Source organism: Ranitomeya variabilis, chromosome 1 (assembly GCF_051348905.1).
Source record: "Ranitomeya variabilis isolate aRanVar5 chromosome 1, aRanVar5.hap1, whole genome shotgun sequence".
Taxonomy (NCBI): domain Eukaryota; kingdom Metazoa; phylum Chordata; class Amphibia; order Anura; family Dendrobatidae; genus Ranitomeya; species Ranitomeya variabilis.
The window spans coordinates 280,402,818-280,414,997 of NC_135232.1; the positions used below are offsets into that span (position 1 = coordinate 280,402,818).

The 12,180-nt window shown below is 44.5% G+C and overlaps 1 long non-coding RNA gene across 1 annotated transcript in view; it reads right to left on the reverse strand.

Annotated features, from left to right (window-relative positions):
* Nucleotides 1-10,311: 10,311 nt before the first annotated feature.
* LOC143793931 (uncharacterized) overlaps nucleotides 10,312-12,180 on the reverse strand; it is a 45,933-nt gene continuing 44,064 nt past the window's right edge. The window contains exons 2-3 of the long non-coding RNA XR_013220339.1: nucleotides 10,478-10,536; nucleotides 10,312-10,375 (exon numbers count right to left, since the gene is read on the reverse strand). This is a non-coding gene — a long non-coding RNA (uncharacterized LOC143793931). The remainder of the gene's footprint in view (nucleotides 10,376-10,477; nucleotides 10,537-12,180) is intronic.

The window sequence follows — 12,180 nt, forward strand, 5'->3', positions numbered from 1 at the left end:
CCACCCAGTGAGAGCTTTTAAAGGAAATAAGTTAATTCTTGGAAAACCCCTTTAATTTCACAACCAACTATAATAAGTTTCTACAAAGCAAATCAGGTTTTCGATAGTATCTAATTATCTCAAGCACATTTGGTGGGGACTATAATTATGTACAGCAATTGGACATGTTCACCAGGGAATCGATAAATCCATAGTTGGCCCCTGAACCAAGTCATCTATAAGTAGTAAGAATTTTAGATGGCCTTTTCACCCAAAGCACAGCTCTCAGCTTAAAGGGAACCTGTCACGCCCAAAATCGATGGTGAGGTAAGCTCACCATCATCAGGGGCTTATCTACAGCATTCTGTAATGCTGTAGATAAGCCCCCGATGTATCCTGATAGAGGAGAAAAAGAGGTTTGAATATACTCACCCAGGGGCGGTCCCGCTGCGGTCCGGTCCGATGGGTGTCTCAGGTCCGCTCCGGCGCCTCCTATCTTCATTCCATGACGTCCTCTTCTGGTCTTCACGCCGCAGCTCCGGTGCAGGCGTACTTTGTCTGCCCTGTTGAGGGCAGAGCAAAGTACTGCAGTGCGCAGGCGCTGGGCCTCTCTGACCTTTCCGGCGCCTGCGCACTGCAGTACTTTGCTCTGCCCTCAACAGGGCAGACAAAGTACGCCTGCGCCGGAGCCGCAGCGTGAAGACCAGAAGAGGACGTCATGGAATGAAGATGGGAGGTGGTGTACCGGACCTGAGATGCCCATTGGAGCGGGACCACCCCTGGGTGAGTATAATCTAACATCTTTTCTCCTCTTTCAGGTAACATCGGTGGCTTATCTACAGCATTACAGAATGCTGTAGATAAGCCCCTGATGACGGTGAGCTTACCTCACCATCGATTTTGGGGGTGACAGGTTCCCTTTAAAACTTTAGTAGTTATGGACCCAGGAGCCACAATTCAAACTGGATTACTTGAAGTAAGATAGGCAAGGATAACAATTACGGCACTGGTAGACACAAGTAGGAGAGGGCCCCTGTACAAGAACAATATATGGGCCCTTTGTCGTCCAATAGCTCATCACAGTGCACAAGGACCTTCGATGACGTCACGGCTTGTGATTGGTTGCGTGACCGCTCATGTGACCGCTCACGCGACCAATCACAAGCCGCGACATCATCGCAGGTCCAGGGTCCGCCGGAGGGGTGAGTATATCCATATTTTTTATTTTTATTCTTTATTTTTTACATGAATATGGATCCCAGGGCCTGAAGGAGAGTTTCCTCTCCTTCAGACCCTGGGAACCATCCAGGATACCTTCCGATATTTGTGTCCCATTGACTTGTATTGGTATCGGGTATCGGTGTCGGCGAGATCCGATATTTTGCCGATCCAATCCGATACCGATACTTTCGAATATCGGAAGGTATCGCTCAACACTAGTCATTGGATGTTTTGGGTTGTAACTATGATTTAAAAAGAGAAATACAGTAGTTTGACAATGAATGCCTTCACCCAACCACTAACAATGAGCCACTTCCTCCACCAATCAGCATGGGAAACAGCTGACGTGATGACATCATGTCATCGTGTCAGACAAGTACTGCAGAGTCAGCGCACCGGAGGCAAAAAGAGAAGCAGTGCGTCGTGGAATGGGACTGAGGTAAGTATATGGTGCTCTTTTTTTCATGTGTATGGGATGTTTAGGTGGGCATGGGGAGGCTATGGGGGCATCATGCTGTGCATGGGGGTGCTATGGGGCTGTCGTGAAGAACATTGGGAGGCTATGGGGGTGTTGTGCAGTACATGGGGAGGCTATGGGGGTATCGTGCAGAACATGGGGAGGCTATGGAGGTGTCGTGCAGAACATGCGGAGGCTATGGGGGTGTCGTGCAGTACATGGGGAGGCTATGGGGGTGTAATGCAGAACATGGGAGGCTATAGGGGCGTCATGCAGAACATGGGGAGGCTATGGGGGTGTCATGCAGAACATGGGGAGGCTATGGGGTGTCGTGCAGAACATGGGATGCTATGGGGGTGTCATGCGCACTTGGGGAGGCTATGGGGGCCTCATGCAGTATATGGGAAGGCTGTGTGGGGCTCATGCAGTGTAGAGGGAGGCTGTGTGGGGCTCATGCAGTGTATAGGGAGGCTGTGTGAGGCTCATGCAGTGTATAAGGAGGCTGTGTGGGGCTCATGCAGTGTATAGGGAGGCTGTGTGGGGCTCATGCAGTGTATATACGGAGGCTGTGTGGGTTTCATGCAGTGTATATAGGGAGGCTGTGTGGGGCTCATGCTGTATATAGGGAGGCTGTGTGGGGCTCATGCAGTGTATAAGAAGTCTGTCTGGGGCTCATGCAGTGTATATAGGAAGGCTATGTGGGGCTCATGTATTGTATATAGTGAGGTTGTGTGGGGCTCATGCAGTATATAGGGAGGTTGTGTGAGGCTCATGCAGTATATATAGGGTGGCTATGTGAGGCTCATGCAGTATATATAGGGAGGCTGTGTGGGGCTCATGCGGTGTATATAGGGAGGCTGTATGGGGCTCATGCTGTGTATATGGAGGCTGTGTGGGATTCATGCAGTGTATAGGGAGGCTGTGTGGGGCTCATGCAATGTATATATTGAGACCGTGTGGGGCTCATGCAGTATATATAGGGAGGCTTTGTGAGGCTCATGCAGTATATATAGGGAGGCTGTGTGAGGCTCTTGCAGTATATATAGGGAAGCTGTGTGAGGCTCATGCAATGTATGTAGAGAAGCTGTGTGGGGCTCATGCTGTATATAGCGAGGCTGTGTGGGGCTCATGCAGTGTATATAGGGACTCTGTGTGGGCCTCATGCAGTATAAAGGGAGGCTGTGTTGGGCTCATGCTGTATATAGGAAGGCTGTGTGGGGCTCAAGCAGTGTATAGGAAGGCTGTGTGGGGTTCATGCAGTGTATATAGGAAGGCTGTGTGGGGCTCATGTAGTGTATATAGTGAGGTTGTGTGGGGCTCATGCAGTATACAGTATATAGGCAGGCTGTGTGGGGCTCATGAAGTGTATATATGTAGGCTGTGTGGGGATCATGCAGTATATATAGGGAGGCTGTGTGAGGCTCATGCAGTATATATAGGGAGGCTGTGTGAGGCTCATGCAGTATATATAGGGAGGCTGTGAGGGGCTCATGCAGTGTATATAGGGAGGCTGTATGGGGCTCATGCTGTGTATATGGAGGCTGTGTGGGACTCATGCCACATATGGGGGAGGCTTTGTCGGGCTCATGCTGCATATGGGAAGAAAGGCGTGTGGCTCATGCCGCATAATGGGGGAGGCTGTGTGGGACTCATGCCACATATCGGGAGGCTGTGTGGGGCTCATGCAGCACATGGGGGAGGCTATGTGTGGCTCATGCCGCATATGGGAGAGGCTGTGTGGGGCTCTTACAGTATATGCGGGTCTCATACAATATATTGAAGGGGCTGTACTCAGGTTCAAACTATATATAAGGGGATGTCAGCATACTTATTTCTGCTCAATGTTAAGTGATATAATTAATATTAACATAATTATCAATAATATAATAATTTTAAAATATATCAATATTAATATTGAGTAGAATTAATTTTGGCCTATTGGTTCGGCCCTCCACAACAGTCACGGTCTCTCATGTGGCACCTTGGGAAAATTAATTGCCCACCCCTGTACTATACAATTGCAGCAAGTATTCTTCAGTGCCAGTAGAGCATTCTGTGCACTTTAAGGAAAGCTATGAGAATTTAGACTTTATTTTTAAAAAACTTAACTATCAAGGGTGGTCAATATGTGGTGATCTGAAAATCATCTCTTTGCTCCTTGGGTAGCAAGGAGGATACATGACGTACCCATGCTTTTTGTGTGAATGGGACAACCAGGATAGGACTCATCACTGGAGCCAAAAAATGTCACCAACAAGAACATCTTCGCAACCTGGCCTCAAGAACATAGTTGCAGAAACTTTAGTTGATCCCACTAAAGTTCTCCTGCCATCATTCCACATTAAGCTTGGACTGATGAAGCAGTTTGGGAAAGCTCTACCAAAAAAAAGGAAAGACTTTTACATACCTGGGCACCACATTTCAGGGACTGTCAGAAGCAAACATGAAGGAAAGCATTTTTGTGAGTCCAAATATTCTGAAACTCATGAAGCAAAACAACCAAGAAACAACAGCCATAAGGATCCTATATGAAATGATTTTATTTAAACAACATTATAAATACCAAAAATGAACAGGTGGAAAAGCATAGGGGAGGGGGGCACCCATAAAACCATGACTAGGCCAAAACACAGGACCAGGTGTCCACTCATGAACCAGGTCAACAGCAAAGGTACAACATTATGCCAAATTATGTACTGCACAGGCCCATATAAATTCAAGACCATACTTATAAATAGATATCCAAGGCATGGGCAGTGCAGTACTGCAAACCAATCACCATATTAAAATGTACATACCTAGGCTGCAAGACCGGTGCACGAGCAGGACAGCTGGGCCGAACCCCAACGCGCGTTTCGGAGCTCTCTATGTGGGTTCATTACTCTGCATTGACATCAGATATTATGTTTTATGTTTCTTTTCCTTGTGTCATTTTTTCTGATGTTGCTCATATATTTTTTGTCTTATATTTTGTTTGCCCTTACACTTGCCCTTTTTCAATATGGCATCCTTATATGTTTTATTCTGTGCGCATGCGCCTGCTACTTTGCGGTATGGACGCTTCCACTTGCCGTCCGGCGCTTGGTCACATGGGGCCCTGTGTGTTCCTTGTTGCCGGCGGCCATGATGGAGGCGGTCTGTACCGCAGACGTGCAGGTGCGGCAAGTTTGCCTTCATATGGCAATAGATAAAAGGCACATTTCGTCCATGATTTCCCCACCCCCTGAGGAAGGAGCGTTGCGTTAGCTCCGAAACGCGCGTTGGGGTTCGGCCCAGCTGTCCTGCTCGTGCACCGGTCTTGCAGCCTAGGTATGTACATTTTAATATGGTGATTGGTTTGCAGTACTGCACTGCCCATGCCTTGGATATCTATTTATAAGTATGGTCTTGAATTTATATGGGCCTGTGCAGTACATAATTTGGCATAATGTTGTACCTTTGCTGTTGACCTGGTTCATGAGTGGACACCTGGTCCTGTGTTTTGGCCTAGTCATGGTTTTATGGGTGCCCCCCTCCCCTATGCTTTTCCACCTGTTCATTTTTGGTATTTATAATGTTGTTTAAATAAAATCATTTCATATAGGATCCTTATGGCTGTTGTTTCTTGGTTGTTTTGCGTTATATTCCTGCAGCTGATCCTCATCAGTCCTTTCTGCATATTGGATTTTTTCTCCATTTAGGACACATGCTATTTATTATTTACTGTAATATGCTTGCCTCAATACTTTTGTGTCATATTCTTTCTGTGTTATGCACAGGTTCGTTGGTTGTGGCTATTATGGACTACAGAGCGAGAGAGAAAGTCTGGCTCAACCAACTTGATCAGGTTTTTGGTGTGGGGGATGTTGATGCGCAGCAGAGTGTGGATCATAATTGGGACCAACAATGTATACAGATGAAAACGTATTTATTGAAAAGATCACGCCTCTGGTGGAATCGATCATTATTGGAGAAATATGTAGCCTCTAGTATGATTCCACGTGGACTGCGAGTGAGAACCATACCTGCATTCATTGTTGATAATGAACAGTTCATTGCCAAGTGGGAGGAAGCCTGTAATATATGTTCCAAGACATTTTTACAACTTTTGATAGATTCAAATTCTGAAGAGATTATAGAATTGGATAAAATTATTGATGCCGCCCAAATAGAGATGAAAAGAGGTTGTTCTGGTGATAAAATGACAAATTTTGAGACTGAATTAGATAAAACTATGGATCAGTGTGTTAAAAAGATCCGGGAGAGTCATACATCGAAATTTAACAGAGATCTCAGAGATTATCAGTATAAAAGAGTGTATCTCTGGAGGAAGAGAGCCAACCCTGAACTTCATAAGGTTTCATCTAACAGTTCCATTGCATCTACCAGTGGGCAATCAGATGCATCTTCCGTCTCAATGTCATCTTATGGTAATTCACATCGACTACGGGATCACACATACCATCCATATAAAAGGGGACCACCTGTTGGATCTGGTACAAATAGTCGTGATAATAAGGTAATCAATCTGAGTGATCATAATCTCACTATATCTGATTTGTCTCTCCTGGGTAGGGGTCTTTCTTTCTCTCCCACACCGGGGTTTGATACCTTTGAAGCCACCAAGGATTTACATATTTTTGCTAGGTCATTGTTGTTTAAAAGACATTACTATAATGATGATTTCCATAAATTATTCCCCACAGAGGAGGAACAAGAGGCTGTGAGAGTCTTGGAGGAATTATCAGAGGAACATGTGAATATAGGAGGTAAGATCCCCCCATCCATTCGTCCTCGTTCGACTAGATTCCCCCCATTTGCATCTTGTCCCAGCATCGATTTGTTTGTCCGGGTGGTATCCAATGAGTTTTTAGATATCCCCAGATATTCTGGTATGGATAATCTTACCAAGGAGGAGAGGATTCGGTTGAGGTTCCTCCAAGAGCTGCCAGATATAGTGCTGAAGCCGGCTGATAAAGGTGGCAACATCGTTGTCTGGCCAAAACAAATGTATGAGAGGGAGGCATTTAAACAACTTAATAACATCGCCTGCTATAGGAAGTTGACGTATAACCCCCTCTCTGCATTTATGGCAAAATTAGATTCCATCATAAAAAGGGCCTTGGACAACGATGTTGTCACTAAGGAGTTGGCTTCGGCACTGGTAGTGAGGGAGCCCACCATTCCTACTCTGTACCTTCTACCTAAAATACATAAGAACTCATTGGTGCCACCCGGTCGACCCATCGTGTCTGGGAGGGGAAACTTTCTCGAGCATGTTAACGCATGGATCGATTACTACTTGCAGCCTCTTGTTTCATCCTTACCTTCTTTTTTGAAGGATACCGGGGACTTCTTGCGCAGGATCGATGGACTGTGTTTTGAGAGTGATACTCTTTTAGCTTCTGTGGATGTAGAATCCCTCTATACCAGTATTAGACATCAAGATGGTATTAGAGCAGTTCGGTTTTTCTTGGACTCTTCCACCCTTCCTTTACCATTGAGGGATCTCATCCTGGAGCTATTAGAGTTCACTCTCACACACAATTTCTTTGTGTTCAAGGGTTCCTTCTACCTACAGATCCAGGGGACAGCCATGGGGGCGGCGTTTGCGCCCTCCTATGCCAATCTGTTCCTGGGTCTGTGGGAGAGGGACATATTCCTGTCAGACAAACAGGGGTCGATTGAGCGTGTCCTGTTGTGGGCACGATATATCGACGACATCTTCTTTGTCTGGCAGGGCACCTCCATTGATCTTGCGCAATTTGTTTCCGGTTTAAACAACAATGACCTAAATATACGTCTAACCTCGGTGTGTGATGTAAGTAAGATTGACTTCCTGGATGTTACCGTGTGTAAGGATGCGGAGGGGATGCTCCAAACTGATATTTTCAGGAAGCCTACAGCCACCAATTCCCTCCTTCATGCCTCATCATGCCATCCCTCACATATGATTAGGTCCATCCCTGTCGGTCAATTTTTACGTCTTAAACGCATCTGTTCCAATGAACAGGATTTTGAGGCTCGTGCAGAAGAATTAAAAGTGCGTTTCCTCTCTAGAGGATACAGTGGACGTAGCCTCAAAAAGGCGTATCATAGAGCCAAATATTCTGACAGGGATGACCTTCTCTATGGGAGGACTAAGGCTAAACCCATGAGAGACAATCAGATCAGATTTATTACATCTTTCCATCCCCAACACAATCATATGCGGGCGGCAATAAGGCGAGCCTGGCCAATTTTGCAGGCTGATCCAATTTTAAACAAGTTCCTTCCAGCCTGTCCGTTACTTACATTTCGGAGGGCTAGAAATCTAAAAGATCAGCTCACTCGCAGTCATTACGTTGGGCAACCGGTGACTACATTCCTCAGCAGTGCTGTCCCGCGGAGTGGATGTTCACCCTGCGGCAAGTGTGTTGCCTGCCCCAATATTGAACGATGCTCCTCCTTCTCTAGCTCGGATGGCACTAAGACTTATACCATCAAAAAATATATATCATGTACCTCTAGGTACGTGATATATTATGCCACGTGCCCATGTGGCTTGATATATATCGGCTTAACCACGAGACAGCTGAAAGTTAGAGTGAGGGAGCACGTTCTTGGTATATTGGCGGCGGCCGAATGTGACGACATTACTACTCTTAAAACACTGCCCAGGCATTTCAGGGACTTCCACTCCTGCGATGCAGCACTGCTGAGGGTTAGAGGCATTGATCTCCTAAACATTAATATTAGGGGGGGTGCTCTTTCAAAACGCCTGGCCCAATTAGAAACCAGGTGGATGTGGACCCTACGGACCATCCATCCGGATGGTCTGAATGAGAACATCTCTTATGCCCCATTTTTGTGATCCATTTCTCTGCTGTGCATCATGTGGCCTCTTCTGCCATGTCCCGGCCATGTTTTTATTCGTGTTTTTAACCACACATACTTGTTGTGTTTCCCCCTTTTTTTATAGGTCCTTTTATATTATTTTGTGTATGTGTCTTTTCTATGTGCTTATCTTTACATTTGCTTTGCCTAGTACCGAAATAAATTCGAACCTTGGAATATTCACGGATCCATCTATTAAGTTCTTGTTTGTGGCTACGTGTCAACATCTTTTTGGGCTGCTGCTATTGTTTATTCTGGACATTTTTATTCTTGGTGCATCACCTTCAATTGTGTATTGTTAGAATTTGGATGTCGGTGTATATTTATGTATGTATGTACACACATAGTCATTTATATATGTACTTTTTGATATAATACTGTATTTTTGTTACCTATGTCTAGTGTCACAGTTATATAATCTTGTATTTGTGCCAGCAAGCTCTCTATGTGGGTTCATTACTCTGTATTGACATCTGATATTATGTTTTATGTTTCTTTTCCTTGTGTCATTTTTTCTGATGTTGCTCATATATTTTTTGTCTTATATTTTGTTTGCCCTTACACTTGCCCTTTTTCAATATGGCATCCTTATATGTTTTATTCTGTGCGCATGCGCCTGCTACTTTGCGGTATGGACGCTTCCACTTGCCGTCCGGCGCTTGGTCACATGGGGCCCTGTGTGTTCCTTGTTGCCGGCGGCCATGATGGAGGCGGTCTGTACCGCAGACGTGCAGGTGCGGCAAGTTTGCCTTCATATGGCAATAGATAAAAGGCACATTTCGTCCATGATTTCCCCACCCCCTGAGGAAGGAGCGTTGCGTTAGCTCCGAAACGCGCGTTGGGGTTCGGCCCAGCTGTCCTGCTCGTGCACCGGTCTTGCAGCCTAGGTATGTACATTTTAATATGGTGATTGGTTTGCAGTACTGCACTGCCCATGCCTTGGATATCTATTTATAAGTATGGTCTTGAATTTATATGGGCCTGTGCAGTACATAATTTGGCATAATGTTGTACCTTTGCTGTTGACCTGGTTCATGAGTGGACACCTGGTCCTGTGTTTTGGCCTAGTCATGGTTTTATGGGTGCCCCCCTCCCCTATGCTTTTCCACCTGTTCATTTTTGGTATTTATAATGTTGTTTAAATAAAATCATTTCATATAGGATCCTTATGGCTGTTGTTTCTTGGTTGTTTTGCGTTATATTCCTGCAGCTGATCCTCATCAGTCCTTTCTGCATATTGGATTTTTTCTCCATTTAGGACACATGCTATTTATTATTTACTGTAATATGCTTGCCTCAATACTTTTGTGAAACTCATGAAGGAAGACGTGTTCAAACAAAAATGAAAGCCGTGGAGAAAAGGGCTAAGGGCTTGGGATTCTTTAAAAAAGCTGTGTAGAAATTTGTAGGTAACAACAACGATCCAAAATGTAAGTCCATCATGGAGAACGTGCTGAAAAGTTGCAAAGCCTTGGGTTGCCTGATGAATTTGAAGTTACCTTTTTTACGTTCCCATTTGGACTACTTTGCTAAAAACCTTGGTGCTGTTAGTAAAGAGGAAGGAGAAATATTTTATCAGGACTTCAAGGTGATGGAACTAAGATAGATGTAATGTGAACATGATGGGGGACTAATGCTAGATGCTTCATATAGAAAATCTCCAGGCCTTCTTTAAGAGAAACAGTATCAAGAGACGCTTTGAAGAGAAAAGGAAAAGGGGCAAGAATTAATTTCCAATACAGTTGCAGAAAGAATGTTCAATACATTTTATAATACTGTGTGCATTTTTGGCTGCAATAAAAAAAAAATCTTGTTCATCTCACTTGTATGTAATTTCACACACGTTTTGTGCAAAATTCATACCTGGTGGTTAAAAATAGAAGTATTTTTTTAATCAGGGAGTAAGAAAACATAAGAAACAGTCATTGGATTTGGAACAATTTCATAAACCCAAATTTTGCATACCTGTTTTATTAAAATGTTAAATTTCATGAGCGATGCCTTGGAGACTTTGCAAAATTGACCTGCAGAAAAACAAAAACATCAAATATATGATCTTCAAAAGCCAAATGGAGGTCCTTCCCTTTCATCTCTGCAGTGTTCTCAAACAGCGGTTTATATCCACAAGCGTGATATTGTTGTACACAAGACAACACTATGTATGATGTTTGCATTGATGGGCACCAACTGAACAAAGCATAATGGGCAATGAAATGGATTATTTGTGGAAATGTAATATTTGCTTTGTACAAACTGCTGTGTATTCATTTCTGAAAAACACCTGTTGGGTGAAAATGTTCACTGCAACCAATAATGAATAATTTGAGTGGTGTAGTTATCAAAATTGGATTACTTCTTGAGGGCTTCCACTGTACTGTTTCCTCAGAGGCACTATAAATGTTACATGGTGCTTAACCCCTCTGTGACCTTTGACGTACTATCCCGTCGAGGTGACCTGGGCCTATCTGACCCTCGACGGGATAGTACGTCATAGCAGATCGGCCGCGATCACGGGGGGAGCGCGGCCGATCGCGGCCGGGTGTCAGCTGCATATCGCAGCTGACATCCGGCACTATGTGCCAGGAGCGGTCACGGACCGCCCCCGGCACATTAACCCCCGGCACACCGCGATCAAACATGATCGCGGTGTACCGGCGGTATAGGGAAGCATCGCGCAGGGAGGGGGCTCCCTGCGGGCTTCCCTGAGACCCCCGGAGCAACGCGATGTGATCGCGTTGCTCTGAGGGTCTCCTACCTCCCTCCTCGCCGCAGGTCCCGGATCCAAGATGGCCGCGGCATCCGGGTCCTGCAGGGAGGGAGGTGGCTTACCGAGTGTCTGCTCAGAGCAGACACTTGGTAAGCCTGCAGCCCTGCACAGCAGATCACAGATCTGGCAGAGTGCTGTGCACACTGCCAGATCAATGATCTGTGATGTCCCCCCCTGGGACAAAGTAAAAAAGTTTAAAAAAAATTCCCCACATGTGTGTAAAAAAAAAATAAAAAAAATATCCTAAATAAAGAAAAAAAAAAAAAAATTATTCCCATAAATACATTTCTTTAGCTAAATAAAATAAAAAAAACAATAAAAGTACACATATTTAGTATCGCCGCGTCCGTAACGACCCAACCTATAAAACTGCCCCACTAGTTAACCCCTTCAGTAAACACCGTAAGAAAAAAAAAAAAAAACGAGGCAAAAAACAACGCTTTATTACCATACTGCCGAACAAAAAGTGGAATAACACGCGATCAAAAAGACTGATATAAATAACCATGGTACCGCTGAAAACGTCATCTTGTCCCGCAAAAAAAGAGCCGCCATACAGCATCATCAGCAAAAAAATAAAAAAGTTATAGTCCTGAGAATAAAGCGATACCAAAATAATTATTTTTTTCTATAAAATAGTTTTTATCGTATAAAAGCGCCAAAACATAAAAAAATGATATAAATGAGATATCGCTGTAATCGTACTGACCCGACGAATAAAACTGCTTTATCAATTTTACCAAACGCGGAACGGTATAAACGCCTCCCCCAAAATAAATTCATGAATAGCTGGTTTTTGATCACTCTGCCTCACAAAAATCGGAATAAAAAGCGATCAAAAAATGTCACGTGTCCGAAAATGTTACCAATAAAAACGTCAACGCGTCCCGCAAAAAAACAA